The 27,055-nt window shown below is 33.8% G+C and overlaps 1 protein-coding gene across 4 annotated transcripts in view; it reads right to left on the reverse strand.

The window, feature by feature from the left end:
• Positions 1-27,055, reverse strand: part of LOC126745841 (uncharacterized) — a 101,037-nt gene that overhangs the window by 48,674 nt on the left and 25,308 nt on the right. Inside the window, exon 1 of one of the 4 annotated variants that reach the window (XM_050453862.1) lies at positions 1,786-1,970. The exons of 1 other annotated variant lie outside the window; for it this stretch is intronic. The gene's annotated coding sequence lies outside the window, so the exon portion shown is untranslated. Of the gene's footprint in view, positions 1-1,717; positions 1,976-27,055 lie in introns of those variants that run through there. 2 more of the 4 variants (XM_050453860.1, XM_050453864.1) reach the window with 2 other exon arrangements.

Genomic DNA, 27,055 nt, shown 5'->3' on the forward strand with positions numbered 1-27,055 from the left:
GTAAATTTTGATAAGAAGGTTAAAAGCAACTTTATTAATTGAATTGATTGGCAGTCTTATGTATTTTTCAGTATTGGTGAGACCCGATATGTCATTTTCTGTTAGTTTCTTGAGTTTCTTGACAATTTAATAACATGTACAATCATAGTCACTAGAAGGGTGCAAAAAGGGTTTTTAAATAGTCAAAACATACTGGAGATAAAAAATTATTCATAAGTTACGGAATAAAGTTATAGCTGCAGATGTACTATCAAAGGGTCTTGCTTCAGAGGAGCACTATGATCTTATGTTAAGACTTGGTATTTTAAAATTGTGATTTCATTGAAAAATGGAGATGTTAAATAATTCTATTTATATCAATGAAATTAATAAGTTCACTTGGCATCACTCTAAGTGATTTGAACATGACAGGTTAGGGAAGGAAAGAAATAAAATTTAAGGTAGTTTTGTCGTGTCTTATTTTTGTTCCCTGCGGACCACGTTTTTTAATAAACTTGTATGTATGTGTCGCTGGAAAACTTCAACCTAGAACTAGAATAATAGTATTAATTTTTTTTAATGTAGCGTATTATAAACTTGGGGTATCATAACCAAAATATCTTAATAATGTAAAAAAAAGGATACTAATATCAATTAAAAAAAATGCACAAGTTTTTCTACTCGAGCTTTTAAATATTTCAATAAAGATATACAAAAAACTTTTAAATCAATTAAATAAAAAAAAAATATTTAAATGCCATGACCTTTTTATTCAAGAAAAATTAAACTATTCAATCTGTTTTACAGGTAAAAGAAACAGAACTAAAGCGAACAAGAAGCACATCATCAGCTAGTGTGACCCATCCGCATTTTTAAAGCTCTACCGTAGGGTCAAACCCTACTATTATAATTGATATGCAACAGTACGATTCAACATTGGGGCACTTTGACATGTTAAATCCAACCTTTTTAGAACTTTTAATAACTAACTTTTTAACTTTTAAGGTTATTCAGTAAGCTTTTTAGTTAACATTTTGGTGAATGGAGCAACTCACCTATCTAAGTCATATATAAAATTAAGTCCTTTAGAAGGGGATCGAACTATAAGACAGCAACAGAAAAGTAAATTGCAGCACCTCCTAGGCTAAAAGCCAGTTGCACGACTGTGGGTTGTGTACCAGATACAGTTGTACCTTTTGCAGTACAAATATTTTTTAACTAAATCCTTATTTAAATGCTATAAATGTTATTAACAACTTATTAGTATATTGTCCTTACTAAGTTTGATCTATTTGTGCTATAAACTCAACAGGTATGATTAAAGTTTGTATATTAACGTGAAAAAAAATTGTACAAAATTCAGTACAATTCACACAAGCCCAAGCAAAAGCTGCTAGTATAACACCGCATATAGTCCGGTTATAGTAGGCGCTTTAGCGGTCTCGCTCTCGTTCAACAGTACAATTTTCTCGACTGGTCAAAGTGAATGTTTATGTTTTACCTACTTTCAAACATCATCACCATGATAATTATTGAAACAAAAATAATTTTAGCAATAATAAACTTTTATCTTTATCAGGCAAACAGTTTGTTTACCTGATTGTGTGATAAAAAATACAATTTATTATCAATCTTTTTTAATTAGGATAATTATGCAGTGTCAAAATCAAACGATTTTAAAGCAAACAAATATAAACTTAGTCAAACGCCTAAGAGCAATCAAAAAAGATAATTTTACCTTAACAACCTGAGGGTGTCCTAATAAAATCCACAAACCATCACCGGCACTAACTCTAAGTAACGCACCTGCGTGTGACCATCAGCGTTGCCAACAGTCGCCGATTCTTTTCGTATATCGCCTATTTTTCGTCAATTTTCTTTTATTCTCTACCGATTTTAAGTTCATTGTACTGGTTTAACATAGGCGGCAAGTTCAACTTTACACCACTGACATCCACCGTATATTGAGAAACATCGCCGCTCTCATGAAAATGAGCAACGCGGAGCAAGCGCAACCACGCTATACGTTGGAAGGGGACAGAGTCGGGCTTTGAAAGCTTCTCGTATCGCGTGAGAGAGCTTTTACTTTTTTCTCACTATGGCACTGTGGTCTATAGTAGGGAGAAATGTATCGGCGATGAATTGATGTATTAAGGAATTATTAAACCTGGCAATATGTATGGTGAATATCCTATATTTCGGTCTAGTAAACGTATAAGGATCCTTTTTTTGCTTTGATTGGATTTGCACATAGCGCAGACAGCCACTACAGTTAACAAATCCTTAAAATTCCAAAACTATTTATTCAAATACCCGAAAATATCGAAAACAGGATTAAACACTTCACGCGATAGTGGTCTATCTAGGCGAGTTAATTATTTGACACACTATAAGGACAATCAACCAGGATAAAAGGATATATCATCTATGGATTACAAGATAGATAATACCCTATAACTTTCTTTTACACATTTTAACAAAGTATTCTAAAAATGTGACTATTCTCTCTTATCATAGAGATTAGGGATTCTACATTGATCGGTAATAAATAATGTTCCAAATTATCCATTATACCATTACAATCACACGTGTTGTCTTCTGTAAGTCCCATCCTTTTGAGAATATATACTTAAGATTAATCTAAGATAGCCCCTATGTCAAAATACGTCGATTTGAATTATCCTTCAAATCACGGTAGAGTAGTTATCAGAATAGTTATCCTCCAAATCATGAGACAGCTTTACTACTGTCTCGTGAGAAGTGAGAGGCAGAGGTAAAATGGGAAAAGTTCTAAACCTAAATTTTTACGAGTTTTTCGTTTTAAGCTTCTTCCGAAGATGCTAACGTAGTTAAAAAAATATGTGCCGAGGGTAAAATAAAGAGTTTTGGTAAGTAGTAAAATTATCTCGTGACTTGCGTGTCACACCATTCCAGGTTCCAACCATAGGACTAGTTATCTATCACCTTAAATATGGTAAAAATTCAATAAAGGTGTTTAGACGCTACTTAAGAGAACCATTTATATTTCTGAAATTTTGGCACTCTTTAGCAGACGAAGCAGGCAACCCTAATATGGGCAAGTTGGCTTAAATCATTCTATTTTTGACCAAGGAATTTCTAGTTTAGCGTTGTACACTCACTTGGTGGACACTGTATATATATGTTCGTAAAATTTTGGGTTTCTTGGGAGGCATTTTCCAGTCTCACTTACTTGTGAAGAGATGTCCAATGTCCAAACTTGATATGTTTTTTGTACTGATGAGTAATAATTACATAATAATTTTTCTTAAGAATTAGATAGTAGCATGTATTTTATTGCAAATTATCCTAATAAACTTTTGAATCTTATAAAAATAGACTAATGATTTTCATATTTTTAAGCCACAACTTTTTTGTGCTAGTATTTTACTATAAAACAGTAAACATATTGTTTTTTACCATTAAGTATTAACAGTTAGTGCTCCATTTATATTTTCTGTTTGTTATCTAAAATATTTGTCAATTTATTAGAGTTCTTATATCATAAAGCACTTTTTGCTTCTTTTTTAATCACTCGTTGGTCGTTGCTTTCTGTAAGTCATTTTTCTAAAAGTTTTACTAGTTTAAGCATTCTTCTAATGCTATTTATTAAGATATTTCATAGGTTAGCTTTTCTGAAGTAGTAGTATTTAGCTTGTGAAATGCTATCAATTGATTAATATATTCTATTTTTTTATTACACATATTTTTGCAACCTGCTATCTATTAACTATCTTCCAAGAAATATTAATATTTTCATTTAGAGAAACACTATATCAAATTTAATTTTTATCAAATTTATGCATAATTTATTTTACACTTTTTATCACTCAATTAGTTTTCTGTAAAATAATTAAAGTATTAATTGGTGCACAATTACAGGACTGTAATATGCATGATAAACACTTGAGTTGCATAGTAGACTGTAATCTGGCATTTACAAATAACATTATTGAATTGGTTAATAAGGCATATAAAAAAATGGGATTTATTGTCAGATCGACTAAGAATTGTAGCGTTGAGTGTTGTCTAAGATTGTTTGACAGTCTGGTGTTGCCAGTGCTGGAGTATGGTTGCATTGTATGGTCTCCACAATATGAAATACCAACTAAAACTATAGAACGTATGCAACGTAAACTCCTGAAATATGTGTTTTTTTAAAAGCATGGTTATTATCCGAATCAAGGTTATAATTACTTGTTATTATCGCTGGAGTTTAATAGAGTTTCTTTGGAACATCGTCACACCATGATTTGACTTGTATATACGATGGCAGTTCAGATATGATGGAGACAAATGCTGTAGATGGCGCACTAGATGTAAGTTTTGAAGGTCGTAGCTAAAGTATATGATAGACTGGCATATTTTTCGTTGAGAGCGCATGTTTCACGCATGTGCTTAAGGCCATGAATAAATGTCAAGTGCCGACCGTGTTGCGCAACGTATTGTCATTCATTTTTTAGTGTCGTAGGGCGTTTAAAACACAAAAAAATTCTTGTTTTTCCAAAATCAGTTTGGTAGTGAGTGCCTGAGTAGGGCTAATGTTAATAAATGTGCCAAAGCATTAAAAGAAGGTCGCGAAACCCCTGAGAATGAGTACCATTATCAGACCAGACAACACTCGACGTGCACAACTTCCTGCGCACCCAACGTTCTATCAATGCTGCATACTACTTTAATCTACTGCTGCATACTAACCTTCTGAAACACACATGGAACCTGCTAATTGCTCGAAACAGAGGATCATTCCAGCACGAAGTGCGATTCTTCTCCAGGATAACGCGCCCTCATACCGCGCTCGATACAATATCGAAATTGGCGTTAGAGGTACTGAAACAGGCCCTTTACAGTCCGGAGTTATTTCCCAGCGACTACCACATGTTTGGACCACTGAAAAATACCCTCAGAGGTCAAAAATTCAACACTGACGACGAGGTAGAGGAGTTTGTGCGCACATAACTGTCCAAGTTGCCCAAGAAATTAAAAAGCTTTTGGAAAGGTGAATAAACTGTGTAAGTAGTGAAGGAAAGAACCCAGAAAAACTGTAAATTTTGCCGATAGTAAACGTGTCAGAGCATTTGTCTCGATCATATTTGAACCACCTTCGTACATATCTACAAGATTTTAACGAATTAAATTAATTCTCTAGAAATCCTTTCAGTGCTTACATCCTTTATCAATACTGGTAGCACTGGGCAAAGAAATACTTTTAACTAGGACTTTCCCAGGACACACATTTTTAAGGGTTCATCAATCTATAAAATGTGCAACTTTTTAATATTTATGCTAGTGGCTTAGAGTTGCATTTATTTAGCCCGGATAGACTTACATAACTTGTAAATGACAGATTGTTTGATTCTCAGATGCAGCTATAGTTTGGATTTTTTTTTGCTAGATGATTGGATCATTTTGGCTGTGTAGGTATATGACTTGCTTTCAATAGTATTTACTTCTACTTAAATTTTTAGTACTATTAGAATTGCAATAGGTATAAGTTATTAGAATTGTATCTGTAATTGGCTCTTTTCGCTGTTGATGCATTATAAAAAAATAATAATAAATAATACAAGTATTTTGAAAAAAGTAGTGTGGTACAGCAGTTCTTATGATCGTAGGAAAAAGCAAATCAAATTATCAAGAAGTCACTGATTGTGATTTTAAGAAAGAATTATTTTAGAAAAACACATTTACAAAAATATTTTATCGTTTGTTATACTCGTAGAATACACAGTATCTCAATATTCTGTTTATATATTATATTTTATTAAACTATATATCAGTTCATAGTACTAAAAATCTGTAACAAACAAATACGAATACGAAAGCGACGCAATCAAACGCTGTCATAATTTTTTCACCCACGATTCGAATCGTAACATCTATAGTCCGTTGCTAAGCGTGCATCTAAATTCTACTTTAAAGTAAACCAATAGCATAGCCATAGCGGTTTGTTTTACTGCAGGAGCGCAGCGGCAACTTTACTTTACTGCTTATCTGTATTTATTACTTGGAATCGGGGAGGGCATCTGCGTATTTCGTACCGGTGACGGTGTGTCGTCACCAGCTCACGGTATCCTTTTTAGCAATTTTGCCTTCACGAGCTGCTCGCCATCGGCACCCACTTCCACCAGCTGAATTCCTGTTTGGAGGAAAACGTCATCGGTACAGAACCGGATTTACATTTTTTTTGATACTGAATTGACTTTAAATAATTTCGTTTGTTGTGTCGTAGCTTGAGCAGCTTGTAAGATCCGCTTCAAGTTGGGTGGTTTTGAAATAATACCAGAATAAATAAATAGGTCTATTTTATTTTGGTTATTCGTAATTCTAAATTGTAAAAGGTGGTAAAAGTAATCTATTCTTTGTTTAATATGTATTCGAAGGTTTGAGTTTTTATCGTAGGTTGCCTAAGCAATTAGGCTTATATAGAATACTTTAAGTACATATATGTTTCGATCAAAAACTCTTTCTATATATCGTACATTAGGCCTACTTCTCCACTCCGGAATAACTTGCGGAACTTACTGGAATTACTCTGAGAACGCCTTGCGCCAAGCCGTAGATGCAGTAAATGCAGGTATGTTGAGAAAATTAGGAGCCGAAACTTTCAAAAAATAACGGACTACGTTGGGTCGAAGACTTTGTGCACACTAGACATCAGTTGGGCGCCCAACGGTCTTAAAAGATTAAGAAAGGTTTTGCAAGAAGTTGGGGGTTTCCTCTCACAAACGTTAATATTCGTTACGTAATAAAAAAATCTTGAATAAACTAGAAAAAAATGTTCGAATTGTCAAAAAAAACTTCTTAGGACCTAATTTAATAGAATCATTTATGAAACAGTATCATATGTATTTAATCGTCAGAATGGCTTCAAACATGAAGAGATCCAGAGCATCAATGGATCGTTATAAAACTTTTCATTTCTTCAATAATATACCTAAGCCAAGTAGAGAAGCAAGTAGAGAAGAGAAAAACTTAAATTTGTATAACTATGAGCAAACGAACGTTCCAGGAAACTAGTAGTGCAAAGACAGGAAGTGAGTTTCAGTAACGGGTAGGTTTAGAAGTATTCCTGTACTACCATCAGTTTAATGGTTTGTGAAAATGCCAATGGAGACCTTTTACCTACTATGGTTACATTTAAAGCTTTACATGCCTAATGACGACTGGACGCAAGGTGAAGCACGAGGAACAAAGTACGAAGAAAGGGTGAGCAAATGATTCGAAATGTGGTTCGAATATGGTGACAATCTGACAAACCGCTTTTCACCAAGTGATAGGTGATAGAGGCATGTGGTACAAATACTATCTATATAGCTTCCTTCCCTGCATTAAGCAGCCCCTTGATGTGGCTGGACAGATTCCAAACCTACTGGACAGATTGTGGAAAGGGACAAGTCAAAATGTGATAGAGGATCTCAAATAAGTATTTAGAGCAACTGGTTTGTTACCTGTAAATCCTGACGAAGTTTTGAAGCGGATTCCTGGTGGATCAGAAAAAAAAGAGGCATTTATTTCCAACAGGTTTGTTACCCAATTACAGGAAAGAATTAAAAAAAATAGCAAAATATGTATAAAAATGAAAAATCAAAATGCTTAACATTCTATGTACTTAAATAGACTATCTTTATACATTTATTAAAGTATAACTGACTATCCAAACCTCTGGCTGAAAAGACACCTTTCTCTCTAAACCAGAGATACTTCATAAACTTGCGCTGAATGCGCTCAATATCATCTATCTATCAGGAGATCCGTATTCTATTTTTGAGCGTATGTAAGAGAAGAGAAGTAGTTTTAAATTATTAATATTTTCAAAGTGCCGACAGTTTCGATAAATAAAACCCAACAATTTGGCAGAGTCAGAAACTGTTTTTGCTATATGCTTGGCGAAACTTAGTTTCGCATCATAAGTAATTCCCAGATCAATTGCCTCATCCACTCTGGCTAACACAACATTATTTGCTCTATAGTCAAAATTGATTGGCAACAGTTTTCTGGAAAATGAGAGAATAGAGCAGTTATTAACATTTAAATATACTTTATTGACATTGCACCAATTCTCTACTTTATTAAAGATTTACCTGAAGGAATTCGTAATCGCCTTCAGTATCTATTTTTGTGAACAATTTTATATCATCCGCAAACAGTAAACTCTGACAAGACAGTAATTTAGCAAGATCGTTTATAAATAATAAAAAGAGAAGCGGGCCCAAGTTAGATCCTTGCGAAACTCTGGAGCATACTTCGTTTATGATGTCGCAAGTAAGATTTTATTAAAGCAACTAATTCCTTAAAAAAAAACAAAAAATGTTAGCTTATGAAGAAGTACAAAGTGGTCAATTTGGTCAAAAGCTTTGCAGAAATCAAGGAGACCTCTATTATCCAAATGCTGACACAAATACTCATTTAGGCAAGCGAGGTTTACTGTACAGGAGCGATTTTTGACGAAACCAAATTGATTAGGTGCTATGTCTAATTTGACATGGGCATATATTCTAATATAAAGAACTATTTCAAAAAGTTTGGAGAAATTACATAAGATCGATAAAGCTCTGTAATTTTGAATGTCGTTCGTCGGTCCCTTTTTGAGTATCGGGGATATTCTTGCAGTCTTCCATTTATCGGGAAATACTGTTGAAGACAAGATAAGATTAAATATGTGGGCAATAGGCCCTGACAAAACGCGAATTCAATCTTTAACGACAAAACTTGGTACTCCATGGGTACTGGAGGTCAACTTACTTTTTAGTTTATTAGAGGCGGTGACACTTTCATCTTCCGAAAAATTATAAGAGCAATTTAGAGAGTTATTAATAGTCTGGCTCGATTCAACACCAACATTAATACTAGATGGGTCCGACTCAATATATACGCTTTGAGAGAAAGTTCCAAATGCATCACCAATTTACTGTGGATCTTTTATTGTACGATCCTGAAACAGCATTACTCCGGGAATACGTGAAATTCCTTTCTTCTTCTGCACATAGTTCCAAAAATCGGAAAATGCAAAGAAGATGCAGACACTGAACGAGTCTTAGACAACAGCTTGATTGATTTGTTGAAAGAGCACCGTGGCATAGGGGTTGAGAAAAATGTAAAAGGGGAAAAGTCGAATGCGTCTCGGACTGTCATAAACCCTAAAGTCTCTGAAAATCCTTCAAATGTTCCTGAGTAAGCTATAACTACAGCCAAAGCAGCATGCATACAATAATTCTCTGTCAGGAAGAACAAGAGGGATAGAAAGAGCAACTCTGGTAAAAAGATGCAACTGATTGTATACAATGCTTACCTGATTGAATACCATGCACCAAATTTCGCGCATGGATTTAAGGTCAGGTGCATATTACAATTACTAAAATCGTCTTTTATATATATATATATATATATATATATATTTATAATCGTACAACATTGAATTTTAAATTAAAATAACTTCTCTCTCTCAGCTTAATTCTTCTTTAATAATTGAGCTTTCAGCAACGTCAAAAATGTTTGTCTGAATTTAATTTGATGTCGCAAATTTGATAGATGTTCAATACGTGAATATTAAATAGGGCGTTATTCGTATTTGATAAATTCATGCAGCTGTAGTTCTTTGTCAGTCGTTAGTAGCTTATGAGCAAAACTCTACGTTAAGATCTTTTGCTAAGACTATTAAAAATGCATGTGGCCAGAGAACTAGACAACATCAATATATATTCCATTTCATAAAAAAAGGAAGAGTGGCCACACATCAGCACTAATTACACATTGCAGTAAAACCATGTTACTAATAATACTAACAAATATAAAACCATTTCTACTACCTGAAATTTAGGGAGTGGAACATGCAGGTTTCGGCACTAGAGAGCAAATCCAGGGAAATTAACATCACGATATACATATGCTTTATCGATTATAGCAAAGCCTTTGTTCTGGTAAATTGGAGGAAGTTGTAGCAAGTTCTGTCCGAAATAAAAGTGCTATTCCACCTGATTCTACTTATTAGGAATCTAAATCATGATGGGTGAGCTCGGGTCAGAATGAAGAGGAATTAACTGGAAATTTCTATGTTACTAAGGGAGTGAGGCATGGCTGCATAATGAGTCCAACGCTATTCAATATATTTTGCAAAAGGCCACTGATATGTAGAATCGCAGTATGAGTATTAACGGAAGGCAGATTTTTAATATCAGTTATGCAGATGATATAGCTATTTTCGCTAAGTCTGAAGAGGAATTAAGTAGACTATTAGATAGAATAGAAAACATCAGCATAGAGGCAGGTCTTATAAGGATTATGGTAATAGATAAAGGCAACAGCTAAGACCAATAACGGAAATAAATAATATCGCCGTGGTAAGGTAGCTTGTGTACCTGCGATCTGCATTGACCAATACGACAGGAAAGCAAAGGAAACAAAAAAAAGACAAAAAGTGGATTGATGCATTCGAGATGTTTTATTGGAGATATTAAGAAAAGGCTGAGAACGCAGGTAACAGAGCAAATATAATAGGCTATTTCGGACATGTCTGTAAAAAAACGGTCTGGAGAAGATTGCGATACAGGAAGGGAAGTTAAAAAAAGCCTAGGCAGATCACGCACAAGAGACACCGACCACATTGTTGCAACAATTGGCGCTCCACTATCAGAATGTGGAAGATTGACGGAAACCGGGAAAAAGGCAGAGCAAGAATAATTTATGATATCGCTATATCTATATCAAGTTATAGATTAAAAAGAAGTAATGGTACTGTTTTAATTCTAGAGATCCGGACGGTTGGCATATTTGGACAACAGACACCAACTCATAATATGCCAAATGTCAACTATTCTTCTACTCGTTCTCTTGCTTGTGAAAAGCTAGATGCTTTAAACTAAGATCTTTGTTACATATGGCAAAAGTCTAATAATTATATTAAAAAAAACTTTTTCCTTGATGATTAATATTCGACTGGCATGAATCCGCCAAATTTGTATTCGTCAAGAGGCGATAAACCGAATTTTTGATGCACTTGTTATAATAAAAAGCATATTTATTTCGTGTTTACAAGATATTTAATTAACCAAATAGAGAAGAAATGTTCTCAGATACAAAAAAGTACAGTTTCGCCAAGACTATATCACAAATGGTGAACGACGATGGTCAATATGATCTAGCGTCTTCTCAGTATCTAGCCTCATGTGACTACTTGCTGTTTGTGAAATTCAATGAAGAAGTATTTGCCAAAGTTAGAGCCTATTTTAAATGCCAAGACAAATTGTTCTACAGAAACCTTATTGAAAAGTTAAAGCTAGAGTAAATGCATATAACCTGTAGACTGATAGTGTGAATTGATAATAATAAAAGACAAGTTTTTAAGCCCCATATAAATACTATAGTCTAATCAAATTAATTTCGTAAAGCCAAAACTCAATTTTGAATTTTAAACGAAGTCGAAATAAGTGGAGGGCAACCCTGTTGCCCTTCTTGAGCTTCACCGAACTTCAACTATCAAACGAAATGAGGAAAAATAATCAACCACCGCCGCGACGAAATGAAAATGGAAAAGAAAAATGGAACAAGGCGACTCCGTGCTATCCTCGCTCGCATAATAAATGATAAAGGTCGCTTTACATCAGACGCGAAAAATGAAAAATCTTGCATCACGTTTTTTATAAACAATTTTTAATGCCTCAAAAACAAGATATAATTCAGGTTTTGGAGTAGTTGTTACGGTTAATTAACAATTTTAAGGATTTTTATCTATTTGTGTCGATATAATTTTTTTTCTCATATTCTTTATATAAATATGTATTTATTACTAATACTATATGATACTGTCGGTAGGTGTAAGTGCACATGTGACAAATATCCCTGTATAACACCAATATTCCATTTTACAGGCTATCATCAAATGTGCCGACAATAAAAAAACTACAAAACAAAAAACCGTTGACTATTAACCTATTGACTAAAATTTATCATTTAAACTTAATCACTTACCTACAAAACGACAATAAAATATTATAATTAATATTCTAACACCAACAATTCGATAAGATAAATCATCTAGTTTACAATATGAAACTTAGGAACAATTGATGATTGCTCTTGATTGATTGGGGTAAAAAATATCAATATTAGCGCACAAGAAATTAATCTTGGTGACAATGCTGTAACAAATGGTTATGCTACGATTTCGGAATAGCTTAATAACTTTTTTGTGCTCTGTGAATATAGATTGATTAATAATATGCCACAACCAACATATTCTGAAATCCTACGTTGAGGCAAGAGGACAAGTGCAGCAAAATCTTTTTTAAGTAAAAAAGGTGTTTAGAAAAGATTTAATATTATTCTGTCGCTAAAAAAATATTCTGCGTAGTATTCGGGGATGAACTAGTCTGGCTACTTCCACAGATAGAGGTGGATAAAACGCAAGTTCTCGTGTATTTGTTTATTTTACGTTGACAAAAGCAGCACAGGCTATATAGTGTTAGACTAATTAATAAAATAAAAAATAAAATTTACCTCTCCAAAATATGCTACAAAAAGGAAAATATTCCAGCTTGGCAAATGTAAAATATGAGCTCTTTTTGTTGTTTTTGCGCATGCTTATTCTCACCTTATTTGCACCCATTTTTTGTTTTGATAAGGTAACTTCACTCACTTCTTACAAATATTAACAATGCTACTTATAAAGAGGGGAGAAAACAATAAAGCTTTTTTAATTTTTTTGTCCACCTTTATAAAGTCATCCTCAGGACTCTAAATTACAGATTGTTTCGTTGTTTGTTCTGTTTACAATATCTTTACTGTGATATCTGTTAACCATATGAATCGATTGAATACTTGACGATCGAGTCAAAAATGTAATTATTTTTGTATCGCTAAATCTATTTTACATTTGTTTTATAAAAAGCCCAATAAAAAACATAACTCGTAATATTTCAAAAAATGTTGAATACAGATGGTACAGAATATTGTGTATGAAATATATCATAAAATATATGAGTGTCAATTAAAAAAAAAGGTCCGGTTTTTTTAAACTCGCTGTCGTTTGATTATTATTGACTCTATGAATGACTTCTGAGACGCACTGTATACTGTTTGTTGTGTAGGTAAAACAAGACCACGCATCCCAATATGCTTCAAGGCAATTATATTACTTTCTTTTAGCCATTGTAATAAGGATTGTATTAGTTGATTCAAGATGGACGGCCTTGACACGACAACCTAAAAAACATTCTTAAGAAATATTCAACAGCAGAACTCAATTTGCTTTTTTTTTTTAAATTTTATTTAAAAATCTATTTGGCTGTAAATTATTTATAAAATTTATCAAAAGCATCTGTCGCTATACTGTTTATTATAATGACGAAAATACTTTTAGGTGATCGCATTAACGTAAATGCCATTAAGAGGTAAATCAGCTCATACCTACATAAGTTTAACTTTTTCCATACCCCATATGATTGAGTGCGTCCTTGGCTGGTATAAATAAATGATGATTTTGTCGATCGATCGTTCACGGTATTGTTCAAGCTTTTAGCGTACGATAATTTATGTTATGAGATCAATAGTGTCTTGGAGATAGCCCTTGATACTTCGGTTTGAAACGGCGTTATAGGTTTGAAGTTTCGTCTTTCTTAAATAGCTTGAGTAAATTCTATTAAAGTGTTAATGTATACATTTCTTAGATCTGTCATAGCTCTGTAGCTAGTAATATGTAAACGTATCTTTAACCTTCTGTCATTAATGTCAATGTCAGTTTTGTCATTCATAGGGGTCAGGGCTGGGATTCTAAAATCACGACTCGATCTTGATACGACCACGACTTCGAATTCGATCGCGACGAGAAGGGTGATTCTAAATTTCAATCGTCGGCTAAACTCGTTTTATTCGATTTGATTTAGGTTTCTTGTTATATATTTGTTATTTTCCCTAATATTTGACAGATGGCACCGTCAATTGTCATTGCTTTTGATAAACACTAAGAATTTTCATTAATTTTGTTAATTTTTTTCGCCTCCGTGTTTTTTTATTTAAATATGTGCCTATTATTTCTTTAAAATAAAAAAATGTCGTTTAAAACCACCACTACTCATTGGGAAATAATTATTGAATTCATGGAAAATCACAAAAACTTGTTGTGTTCATCCACTTTTGGTCTTAATATGGCAACATGGGTGCAATCAATAGGACCTATAACACCAAAGAAATTGGATCTCTCCATAAATGTTACTTTATTAATTTGTCTCTCATCTCTTATATTTGGAAAATTAATGAATCGGTCAGCAAGGTAATTCTCAATAATTTCAGTAATTTTATAGATCCAACGAGTTGCAGTAGTTTCCCTAATTCCAAATTTAAAATATTTTCCAATGCTTCTTTGGTAACAATCTGTGGCATAAAATCTTGACATACTAAAACTGCCCATTCAATGGTAACTCTACTTCCTCTGCCTCTATTATTAACAGAAGGTTGTGATAAATAGGGTCAAATTAGAACTATTAGTTGTTGTGTTTAAGAAAGCTTCTTGATATACAAATAAAAACGGTGTGACTACTGGTAAACAATCAATGAAACAAATACGTTTAAAAAAGGATGCTGACACATTATGCACGTATTAAATAAGGAAGAAGCTATATCGTCTGCATACGATATACCCAAGCATGTCGTCCACAAATCGTTAAAAACTAGGCAATCCGCAAGACACTCACGATTGAAAATTTTATTTAGAATCAGTCATATCGAGTAATCGTGTCGAATCGTAATTTTAGAATCCCAGTCCTGAATGTACTCTCTACAATGTTTTTCGATACTTTTTAACACAAATTAAAATCGAATGGTGTATTATTGATAAATGCCATTTGATCTCCGTAACTCGACATAAAACACCATTGCACTATTTGAAAATATTTGAGTAAACTTGTATAAATGCTAAGTTTTATTGTATAACTTGTGAATTTGTTGAGATAATCTCTTTTCAGAATATGGTAATATATTTTGTTATAATTTTTTCTTTGATTCACAAAACCCAGACCTATGTATTTATAGTAGGAAATGTATGAGTGACTCAAAAATTATAGTATGTTAATAGAAAAAGTGATAAATGGAGGACTTTGTATAATATGGAGATAAAAAAATTCCCAATTTAACACTTTTTATATTCACGTATTAAGAGAGCTAAATCTAAGAGAACCACATATTTCCCAATAATTTTAAGCCATTGTATAGTAAAACACAATTCTAATTTGTCGCTACAATAAAATTTTAAATTTCCCGCTTCTATGATGTCACAAACTGATTTTTGTTTCCGGTTAGTATTACTCCTCGGCATTCAGAGGGCGCAACATTCATTGACAGTTCGGTGCTCTATTGGCTCTTATGGGACATTCCTATCTAAGAAGTATTACTCTATGGTCGAAGTTTGAGTTTCATCCGTTACGTATATCATTTCTATTAGGCAATCCAAAACAGCTGACTGAACAATAACAAAAATGGCGGCCTATAGACAGGCACACTTTGATATCCCGTAAGTGATACATATAAAACAATATCTATTTTGGATTTTTGGTCAATAGTGGCATCCCTTCAACGTCAAAGGTCATTATTTCAAGGGTGTGTTTATTGCGAAGTGTGTATAGTTGTGTTCTCTTGCGTTTTATTGTGCTCCTGTAGTTTTCTTTCGAATTATGGCGGTTTTGCGAAAAAGTGTATATTTGGTGCAGTTAGAAAGCAGTGATCCATTTATTGCCTTGCGATATAAGGATAAAATAAGGGTGGTAGTCTGCGTTGAGCCTTTTGCCCTAACTGATGGAGAAACAACAACAAACTTGAAAGATTTCCAAAAGTAATGGCGTTTGATATTATTTCTTATCTTGTGCTGACCAAATGAGCCTACAGAAAGCCTACAAAAGTTTGTCTGGCTATAGATATTTTGACGCTGGATGGGTTTCAAATTATTCTGTAAGAAGAGTTGGAGATTTCACCATTGTTACTGGAAAGGTAAATATAAAAATGCTTCTATATATTTTTATTTGTCTTTATCTTTACATAAGCAATAGCTAAATGAGTGAAAACAGTTATTTTGATTTTATTTGTAACAAAAAACCTTTTTACTTTTAGGTTAAGCACTCACAGAAAATGAACGAGCGTGCTCCAACTCAAGAAGTTGGAGGAATTCACTCAGGACATCGCACCTGTATGAGGGGTCATTCTGATCTCTGCAGCCGCCATCTTATATTATAAGTTAGAGAGTCTAACACAAATGGTGGAAAACAGGGCACGCACAGATAAATTATCTTCCTGGAATGTTCCTGGCCCATCAAAAGTACCTGTGGTTAGAATAAGTGAGATGAAGCTAAAAAGAAATAAAACTGAAGACAGTTTAACTGGTTCGAGCAATATCCCACCAGTTGAAGGGAATGAACTAGTGAATTTTCTAGAAGGTGTGATAAGTGATGGTGATGATATTGTGCTAAGCAAAATTTTGCGGCCATTTTGTATAGAACTGACATGTCCATAACCCATAGATAAAGTTGGTATATAATCAACATTCCTATAATCTTTTAATTGAGCTGGCTTACCTACAATATAAAATTGGTTCAATTATTTAGTGTAAACATTAAAGCAAATAGTTATAATTTGTGTTATTAAAGCAAACAATTATATGCTCTTAAGCATTTATGAAAAATTAACATTTTAAAATTATATGTTGAAAGTAAAAGTACAAAATCAGTGAATGTATTAATTAAGGAACCATATTAACATTAAATTAGGTCTGGGTTGGATTGGGAATCAAATTTTGATAATATCCAACAACATTCTATGAAACCCTGAGCCCAACAGCCCCATTAGAGATTAAAAAAAGAACTGACCACTTAGGAATTTACCAGACAAGAAATGTTTGCTGCACACTCGACCATAGGCTAAAAACTTTCTGATAAGTCATTTCTTTAAATTGCATTTATCCATTGTTGGCATTTTTTTTGGAGAGTTCATTAAGGTCTAGTCTATGCTTGAAACTTAGTTCTTTGGAAATCTGATAAAACTAAGTTAGGTTTTTGTTACCTCTGCTACCACAATTCACGACACAACAAGTTCTTGGTATATTTCTCGCCAAAATAAAACAATCGCATGAAATACTGCCTAAATCTAAACCAAAATAAACTCCTTAAGCTGTCAACTGTTAAAAATGACCAGATGTTTCTAATAAAAAAAGTAAACGAGCACACAAAATAGAAATGTCTGTCTCATACCAGGGGACTCAGTCCATCTTCGGTGGGTCCACTTGTCCAGCAGACCCTTCATTGACGCGACCGCAACGCTTTTGGCGATACCAACTATGGGTTCCGACCCCATCGACACATTCGCGGATCCCAGTCTGGCAAGAGAGTCCGCTTCCTTATTGCCTGCATGGCCTGCGTGGCCAGGTATCCAGACGAGCTGGACCCTGCAGCCAACATGTACCAGTTTTTTTAGGACTTTTATGCACTCTAGTACAATCTTGGAGCTTACCTTTGCGGCCGTGATAGCCTTAATGGCAGCTCTGCTGTCCGAGCATATTGATACGACTGTATTGCGGTTTCCGCAGCTTGGGATTTTCTGTCCGCATTTTAATAGAGTAAATACTTCGGCCTGGAATACAGTGGCGTGCTCCCCCAGCGAGTATGCCCTACTGGTATGTGGGATCCCACCACAAAGCCCTGATCCAGCTCTGTTGTTCATTCTGGAGCCATCTGTGTACCAGATGGTCCCCCTATTTAGCAATGCAGGTCTGTTGGAATGCTGCCACTCAATGTGCGTCACGAATCCCTCGCAGTCCATAGTTACTGGAGCCATGCAGTCACTGCCCATCAGAAGGAGAGGACATTCCTGTACGGCTCGTGACCAAATTTTTGCGTGACCAGAATGCTGATTTGCCCAATTATCGATTGACATCCGGGGGAAGTGACTACTCCCGATATTGACAAAAATTTGAATATAATTAAAAGTGCTCGCCGAATTAAGTTACGTGAAATATTTGAATGAACAATTGTCTGTAAAAATAATTTTGGCAAGATAAATCCGACGTTTGCTGACAGAGGAGAATAAGCGCAATCGGGTTGGCTCTGAGGCTATTTTGGCCCTATTCCATCACAATCCTGCGGAATTTCTTCGGAGAAATATTACTGTGGATAAAACATATTATATTCCACAGGTAGAAAATCTCAACTGACAATGAGGAAGATCTATACTGCATTCAAAAAAAGCACGGAACTTGCTGAAATTGGAAAAAACAGATTACTCAAGAAGTGAACGTGAAAGAAATTCAATTGGACACTTCGAGAATATGTATGATATACCCGATATAAACACATTAAAAATAGATATTCTATCTAATGACGATAACATTAAATATGAAATAACAATAGAGGAAGTTCAAGCGACAACGTAGAGTTAGAAACCCGAAAAACTCCTGGCGTCAATGATATCGATAATGAACTCATCAAATACCATGGAGAAAAGAGAACTACAGAAAAAATTTACCAAACTGTTGAAAAATAGAGAGTAAGTATATCTATAGTAAAATTCATGCCAATAACTTTAGAAGCATAACGCTACTGAGCTCGGTCTTTAAGATATGAACTAAAATCATTCCTAATAGGCTCATGGAAAACGTACCTATAATCGAAGAACAGCAAGGATTTAGGTCCAATAGGTCAACGGTGAACACATTATTCATATTGCGCCAAATGATAGAAAATCGATAGAATTCAACAAGCACCTGTTTGTTTGTTTTGTGGTATTAACTCAGTTGTCCGACTAGATAACGTAATCAAGATTCTAGACCAGAACAACATAAATTATACAAGAACTGAACAGTAGAAGTAGAACAATAAAAAAACGATCGATGGACTCTCTGATGAAGTGCAATTAATACTGACATAGGACAAGGTGACAACCTTAGGGACCATTATGGAACAAATAATTGAAAATATTAAAAAAGTGAACGCTGAATATAGGATGGGACCATTGAAGAATGAAGACATATCACGTATGAAGACATTGCACTCGTCATAGCAGAGAATGAAGACCACCTACAAAGTTTATTATACAAGATGAAAGTAACAGCACACAAATTTAACATGAACCTCTCAACACAAAAAACATATTTAGTGGTTATTTTTAAGGAACTTATAAGGTGAAAACTGGTAGCCGAAAACAAAATAATTCAGCAGGTGAGAAGATTCAACTACCTAGTGAGGTATCAAGCGAAAGAAATCTCTCCGAAACGATCGGAATGAAAATACTAAGAGCCATCAAGGGAATTACCCCACAGGGATAGAATAACAAGCCAGGACATCAGTAAAGAACTAAAAATACAGAATGTGGTATAGGATACACAAAAGATGCTGGAGAGACCATGTAAAAAAGATGCCAGATAAAAGATGGGCAAAGTGGGCGATGTCGCAAAAACCAAACTCGCGAAGACCAGCAGACAGACCACCCAAGAGATGGTATGAAAGCTGGAGCTTAGCGTCACAGGGAGCTCTGAAGGAAGCTTAACGCAACGGACTAAACAGGACTTAGTCTTATTATAAGAAGAAGAAGAAGGAGAACAAGAAGTAGAAAACTCCACAGATGAAGAGCAACTGAAGAAAAACAGTGTAGTTTTGAAGGTGAAGATGCTCCGAAGAATGGGAAAACAATGAAATCAACTGACAAGGTGATGACCACAGTCTTTTATAATGGTGATTTAGGATATTATTTTCATCGATTTTTTGGTAAAAGGAAAGACGATAACAGGGGTGTATTATCCGTTATTATTGCACCAGTTGAGTGAGGAAATCAAAGAAAAGCGTCCACGTTTAAACATAAAGAAACCCTCTTTCATCATGAGAATGCGCATGTGCACACCTATGCAGTTGCGATAGCGAAAATTGAAATTTCAATTGTTACAACATCCACCCTATTTACTAGATCTGGCCCCCAGTGATTTTTTTCTATTTCCGAATTTGGAAAAATGCCTTGGCGAACGATGATTTACTTCAAATGAGGGGGTTATTGAGTTAACAAAGTGAGTATGGTATCGTTCTTTTATAAAAGCTAGTCAATCTTTTGACCAACTGACCAAAAGTTTGTATAGTTTCGTGGATCCAGCAGTATTTACGATTTTAAATGTTATTTGTCTGGAAATATTGGACACCAGAAGATGCACTGTTTTATCAATAAAAGGGAAAGTCGTAATCTGAACACATCAACATTGCAAAAGAAAAAAGTGACAATGGGGTAAGCTTCATTACGTATTTTTTCAGAAGAAAAAGCGAAGAAATCTACAGGTTTTGTGCCCAGCTCGGTGCTAAATTGTGTATTTATCAGGATTTCTGATACAGGAAAGATTTAAGAAGAAGGGCTTTGGTAACTGGAAACCAGTCTTATATTTTTTAACAAAATGTGGTCTTAGAAGTTTTAGGAGTAGAATCTTCATCAGATGCTGATAAGTTTCTATCAGTTTCATCAGAGTCTTTTAAGCTAGGAAGATTTGTACAGTGTATTTCTGACAATATAGTTAAGGTGAATGGATACTGTAAATGCGACTTATGCAAAGAGTGAAGTAGCTTCCTGAATTCAGCTCCAGAGAAAGTTAAGGAACATGTACCAGGTAAGTCAGTACATCGTAGAATTTGAGCTATCAGTTACTGATTTAAACAATTCTAGTAGTAAGTAAATTGATGATGCTGAAATACTAAGTCAAGTTTTAGTCTCTATATCAAACTCTTAATATCAGATGATGTCATTTTCTCGCAATCAAACAAGTCACTGTTGATTTTGTCAAAAGCAAATTATTGGTTGAGGAAGAGCGACACAAGGTTAAATCACCATTGGAGTGGAGTGCTGCTGCGTTTTATAGTAACAACTCGAAAGAAGACCTTCAAGAATAAATGCGGTTTTAAATGTTATTTGCGTGAAAAGATTCGACACAAGAACAAAAGGAAAAGTCCAATGAGGAAGATTTCAGAAGAAGAAAGTTATAATGAGGTAAGCTTCATTACGTTTTCCAGAAGAAAAAGTGAATAACTCTACAAATTTCATCTATTATCTACGTGCAGTTGTTGATAAGTGTGAAAATGGAGAAAATCGAGCATAGGCAATTTAAATATGAATGAGATACTGTATACGGGGATTCCATATTAACATTTAACACTGAAATTTTGGGCAACTCACCAGTTTGACCAGTTTGAGAGATGATGAACGAAAAAAACCACTGACATTAACATCGCGAAAGTGCTAAACGACCGTGGAATTAAACTGAGAGAAATAACAGAGGCCATGAATATTTCCAAAGAACGTGTTAATGTCACATATTAAATCAAGATTTAGCCATGTGGAAGCTGTCCTCACGGTTTGCTCACGTTAGACCTAAAACGTGTTCGAATTGACATTTCCAGTACTGTATTGCCGCAGTGTAGATGCAATAAATTATAGTTTTGGCGCCGATGATTATCGGATCGGAACTTGGATACGCTATTATATGCCCAAAACAAATATACAGTCAGCAGTAGACTGTAATCCGGTCCAAAGGAAGCTTATTAGCTGTTTTGGCTGAAAGAAAAGTTATAATTACTGTTTTTTAGGATAATCATGGAGTTATAATTACCGATTTTGATCGACACATTTGCATCAAAAAATAGTTTTGTGAAGGCGGAAATCCATGAATTACGACCACCCTTATTTTACCCCAAACCTTAATCAACTTCGTTTTATTTCTTATATTTAAATTACGCTCGGAGGACCGAGATTTTCTTTAAATGAGAAGGCACTTATTTTATCGAGAAAGACGCCGAATACTATTTGGATAAGTTAAAGAGACTGGAGCCTTATTAAGAGAAATACTTTGCAGAAATAAATTTAAATAATAACGTTTTGAATCTTTGTTAGGTTAAAAACTTTCCAGACCAACCTCATTAAAGTCCATATCATCATTAGATATTACGAGAGAAGCGGTAGATCAAATAGGTAAAACAAGATATATTTAATTAGCTAGGAAAACTTGCATCCATTATGTTGGAGCAAAAGTCTTAAATAATAGAAGTGTATAAACAAACAGGTATTATACACAGTACTGCAACAGAAATATTCAAAGGCAGGTCAGTTGAGTAGAAATAAAGTGATGACAATAATGGAAACCGAAATGATACATACTTCCGTTAAGGGAATCTAAATGGAATTGGCATTTTAAACGAAGGCTTAAACTGCAGATTGTGCAAAAGAAATAAAAAACTCCCCAAAACGCAAATTGCCTATGCGAAGGACCGTCCATTTAGGACAGGTAATTGCCTATGAAAATACTACAGTAGCAAAAGGTAAAGTGCTAAGTCAGCATTTTTATTTTATCTGAAGCATTGAAAAGTAGATAGTTCAGAGAAAGTAAAAGTAATTTTTTTAATCATTCTAAATAATAAATAAATTTTTCCATATCAGCTTTTCCATTTTGGTTGTGAAAGTATTTTCTGATTTGTAAATAAATTGACAAGTGCAAGAAAGAGACTAAATAGCAATTTTAATTCATTAACTCTTCAAAAGCTAAATAACTTGGATTAAGACAAATGTATACAGAATAAATATGAGTATAAGCTTACCTGCTTAACATATTTTGGAAAAATTTTTAATCAATCAACAACCTTTTTTTCTTTTACTTTAAATTTGTGTATAATAATAGTTTTTCTATACATTACAATTGCAGAGGTCCATGTCTCATTAAATGCTTTCCTTGAAGATTGGACGAGGTCACATAACTCGTTTATTCATTTTAATTCTGGTTTCTCATTATTTTCCATTCCAATTTTGGAGATTGTAAAATTGTTATCAAAGTCTAGTCTAATCTCTTATACAGATTCCATTCGTTTTACGATTTTTTTACGTTTTGTTTATGACTTGCTGATATACATCTTTTTAAACATTTCCACAGTTTTTTATGTTATGCTCTTAAATATTTCTTCTAAGAGTCGTTCTTACAGTAATGACTGTTTCTTGTTTTAAGTCTTATCCTTTTCAATTATTTTACTAAGAGCATCATCAGATGCCTTTTTGTGTTTTTCTCTTTTATGAATTGAAGGGGTTAGAATCATAAGGGTCTAAGGGACAGTTTAAAAAAATATTAGTTAGACCCATGTTTGCATAGTTAAATGTAGTGTTTATTTGGTGACAAAGAGATCCAAGTGATTCTCAAAAATTTGGCTCTATCTATTATCTGACCAAAAAATGTACTAAATTTTATTATGTTAATTCTTAGATTTGTTTTTGAAGGTTTAATTCTTAGAGTCAAAGGCATCTAAGCGCACTTGGATCTGTTTGCCGCTAAATTTTATTATAAAGTTTTGTAACATAGATTCAGTATTATTGACACGTGTATACCGGCTATTGTGTTTTTTTAAATATTTTGTGCATTTTAATATGAGTAAACGGAACATAAATATTTCCGGTAAGTGATTGTATTTTATAAATCATTCTAAATAAAAAAATAACGGTTTTTTGTTTAAAGAACATTTATTTTTTCTTTTTTGGTTTCTAACCTATAATTTTTCTTGTAATAGTAAAAGCCGCTTTGAGTTCAAATTTAAGAGAATATGGAATCAGATGAATCAGATCCTTATGCAACGGATGAAAATAGTGATTATTACCCTAGTAGCAGTAGCTCCTCAACTGATGAAGAACAACTTATAGAACCAGAATTATTTGATAATAATCCAAGCACAAGTGGTGATGTAACAAGAATTCATGGTAAGTACATAATACACTGTCTACAACAACAATCTTGGTATACATGCATACTTCTTTTGTTTTTTTTTCTATAATAAAGCATATTATTTTGTTTAATAACTATTTACTATTAAAGTTCACTCAAGAGGGTTCTTTCTTTATGTAACTTTCTTATCTAGATTTCTGGTAGGGATTGCTACAATTATTATAGAGATTTTAATAGTGAATTATATGAAACTAGTGTCAAAAATGTCTTTTACTTGCAGTTACTCCAAAACGGGCCAAAAAAAAGAGCAAGAAATGTTGATGAATAGAAGAGAAATAAAATAAAACGTTTGAGAAAGCAGGGAAAAGAAGATGACACAGTAAGATGCAAAAAAATCGCGGAAAAAAATTAAAACCATATGACCATAGTTGCAGATATGACTGTAATAAAATTTAACTAACTCTATTTACTAAATTCTATGACATGCCGAGCTATGATGCACAAACACAGTATTTAGAATCATGTATTGATAAAAATGAAACAAAAAGAAAAAAAATAGTGGAGCTACTTCTAACAAAAATTTTTCTGTCGTCGTTGAACTGTTAGGCTTTAGGGTTTGCAAGAAGTTTTTTTTAAAAACGTTTGACATCTCAAACAAGAGGTATCGAACTGTCTGCTTAAAAAAGGATAGCCACGGTTTTATAGAACTTGATAAGCGACGTCGTCACGCGACAAAAATTGATGAAATTCAACGTAAAAATGTATTAAAACACATACAAACCTTTCCGCGTTACAAAAGTCATTATTCCAGATCCCAAAATGCTAATACCCGTTACTTGCCTGAAGGATTGAATGTTTCCAAAATGTACACCCTATAACCGAGTGGTGTGCTCAATTAGATAAAGAGCCTGTAAAGCAGTCCTATTATAGGCACATATTTTGTACTGAATTTAACTTGAAGTTTCACAAACCCCATTTGGATACATGTCATACATGTGACCGTTTAACCAATTTAATAAAAAACGGGACGGAGTCCCATAAACAATATAAAATAGAATACGACTTAGAAAAGTTAAAAGTGTCAAAACTCAAAAAAAAACTTGATATTGAGTATGGGATGCAAAGCTTAGGAAAAACTCGAGTGGTTTGCTTTGATTTGCAAAAAACCTTACCCACGCCAGTAGTTACCACGAGCAAGGTATACTATTTACGACAGTTGTGGACGTACAATTTTTGCATCCATGATATGGTTAGTGGAATATCACAGATGTTAATGAAACAATAGCTCAGAGAGGTTTACAGGAGATCCTGTTTACTTAAGGTAAGTTTTGCAAAATAATATTATAAAAGTAGGTCATTGGCTATTATCCTGTTTTTTTTTTAGTATGTTAAAAGACTTCCTAGTACTGTCACCCATTTAATCTGCTATAGTGATATTGATCACTATTGCCCCACATTGGTGGGGGCCAGAACAAAAACAAAAATATTGCAAAATTGTTTATGTATCTGGTGCAATCCACCTGCCTAGAAAAAATTGATCACAGGTTTTTGAAATTGGGCATTCATACATGGATTGCCATTGCTCATTTGGCGGTACTGAGAAAGATAAAAAAAATGTTTGTATCCGTTTTTGTTCCACAAGACTGGACCAAAATTATTAAAAAAATATCTGAAAAATTCACTGTGTACGAAATGCAAGAAACTAATTTTGTTTCATTTGAATATTTTAATAGTCTAATGATTAACCCAAAAAAAGACACTGAAAAAAAAACCGATAAAGTGGCGTGAGATAGTGTGGTTTCAATTCAAAAAAGAAAACTTTTTTTGTTTTTTTGTACAATAATGTAAGAACTTCTTACATTTCTATGAATCAAAGCGAGAACTGCTCTATGCTGAAAACCGGAAGACCATCTTGGTCGCTAAATGACAAAGTATTTAAGAGCCTATATCCCACTCCATTGAAGATTCCGTTCCTAAAATGGGAAAATTCAAAGCAACTTCTACCTTTTATCCCACCCATTTATCATGATTTTTATTTAAATATGCCACATGAGATCAAAGGAAAGAAAAGCTCTAAGAAAAAAAGTCAAAAGACGGTTCTGTTTAATGATGAAGAAAATACAGAACTGGATGAAGACAACGACAGTATCGTGTCAGATTACGATGGTTAGACATATTTTAGTTAGTTTTTGCTGTAAATTTTGATAATTTGTTGTATAATAAAGTGTAAGTTTTCATAAAAATAGAATTGTAAAGTGCTCAGGACCATAAGGATCCAAGTGACATAAAACCAGTGAACTTTAGATTTTTTTAATCTCTAGTATACGGTATTTAAAATAGTTACATAAACCACATTCTTTTATACAAAAACTATTTCAAATGCATTCAAATCAAATTTACAATAATCAATTAACTTAAACCTTAATTATCTCAAGACAGTGGCAGACGCACTTAGACTCTTATGATTCTAACCCTTACAATTGCAATATCTTAAAGCTGTATATATAGCTTTAAACTTATATCAACAAACTTCTAATTAAGAAAGTCTTAAATCACTTTTCATAGCACAATGCTTTTAACAATATTAACATATGGAAATCAATTTCTTCAGAGAGATATGCTGTTGTTACTTAAATCTGGTGAAGATTCACCTACCAGCTTCTCCTATGTAGTTTTTGCCATATCCATACAGAATAGAATATCCACCTTGAGTTCATAAAGGTATTTTGTCTTCTATTAGTCTTATATAGTCAAATAATTTAGATCTTGATTTTTTCAGTTTCTTGACAGTTTTAGGGTTGGATGGTAATGAGAGTGTGTTAAGATATAGGTATGTTTGTATTGAGTATATATGCGAAATTTTTTTTTACCGGTATGAGGCCTAATGGTAGGTTTTCTTTTCATGATGATGTTTAGGAAAGGAGATAGGGGAGACCGGGGTACGTTGCAACACGGGGTAAGTTGAAACAGTAGCCGAATTTTAAGTCGGCGCTACTCGGCAAATCTCGTATTGCATATACAAGCAGGCCTTGGGGCCTCTCAGTCAACCACCAACTTTTGAAGAGTGCGTACGTTCGGATTGAAATTTAAGTGCAGTTTAGGAAAATTGTGACGTCAAAGTAAAATTTGAAGGTAGGAATATAATTTGAATATCTTTTTGCATGTATGCCCATTTGTTCAACTTAAGTTGGGGTGCTGTTTGTTAGGGTATATAGTTGCACTTTTACAGTGTAGCTGATTACAGCTTTTAGTTTTTTGAAATAAAATAAAATAGTGGACACATGTCTGCTGGGGTATGTTGAAACACTTAGCTCGGGGCAAATTGTAACGTGTTATAACTTACCCAAAAATTGCAACGGT

Source organism: Anthonomus grandis, chromosome 16 (assembly GCF_022605725.1).
Source record: "Anthonomus grandis grandis chromosome 16, icAntGran1.3, whole genome shotgun sequence".
Classification (NCBI taxonomy): Eukaryota; Metazoa; Arthropoda; class Insecta; order Coleoptera; family Curculionidae; genus Anthonomus; species Anthonomus grandis.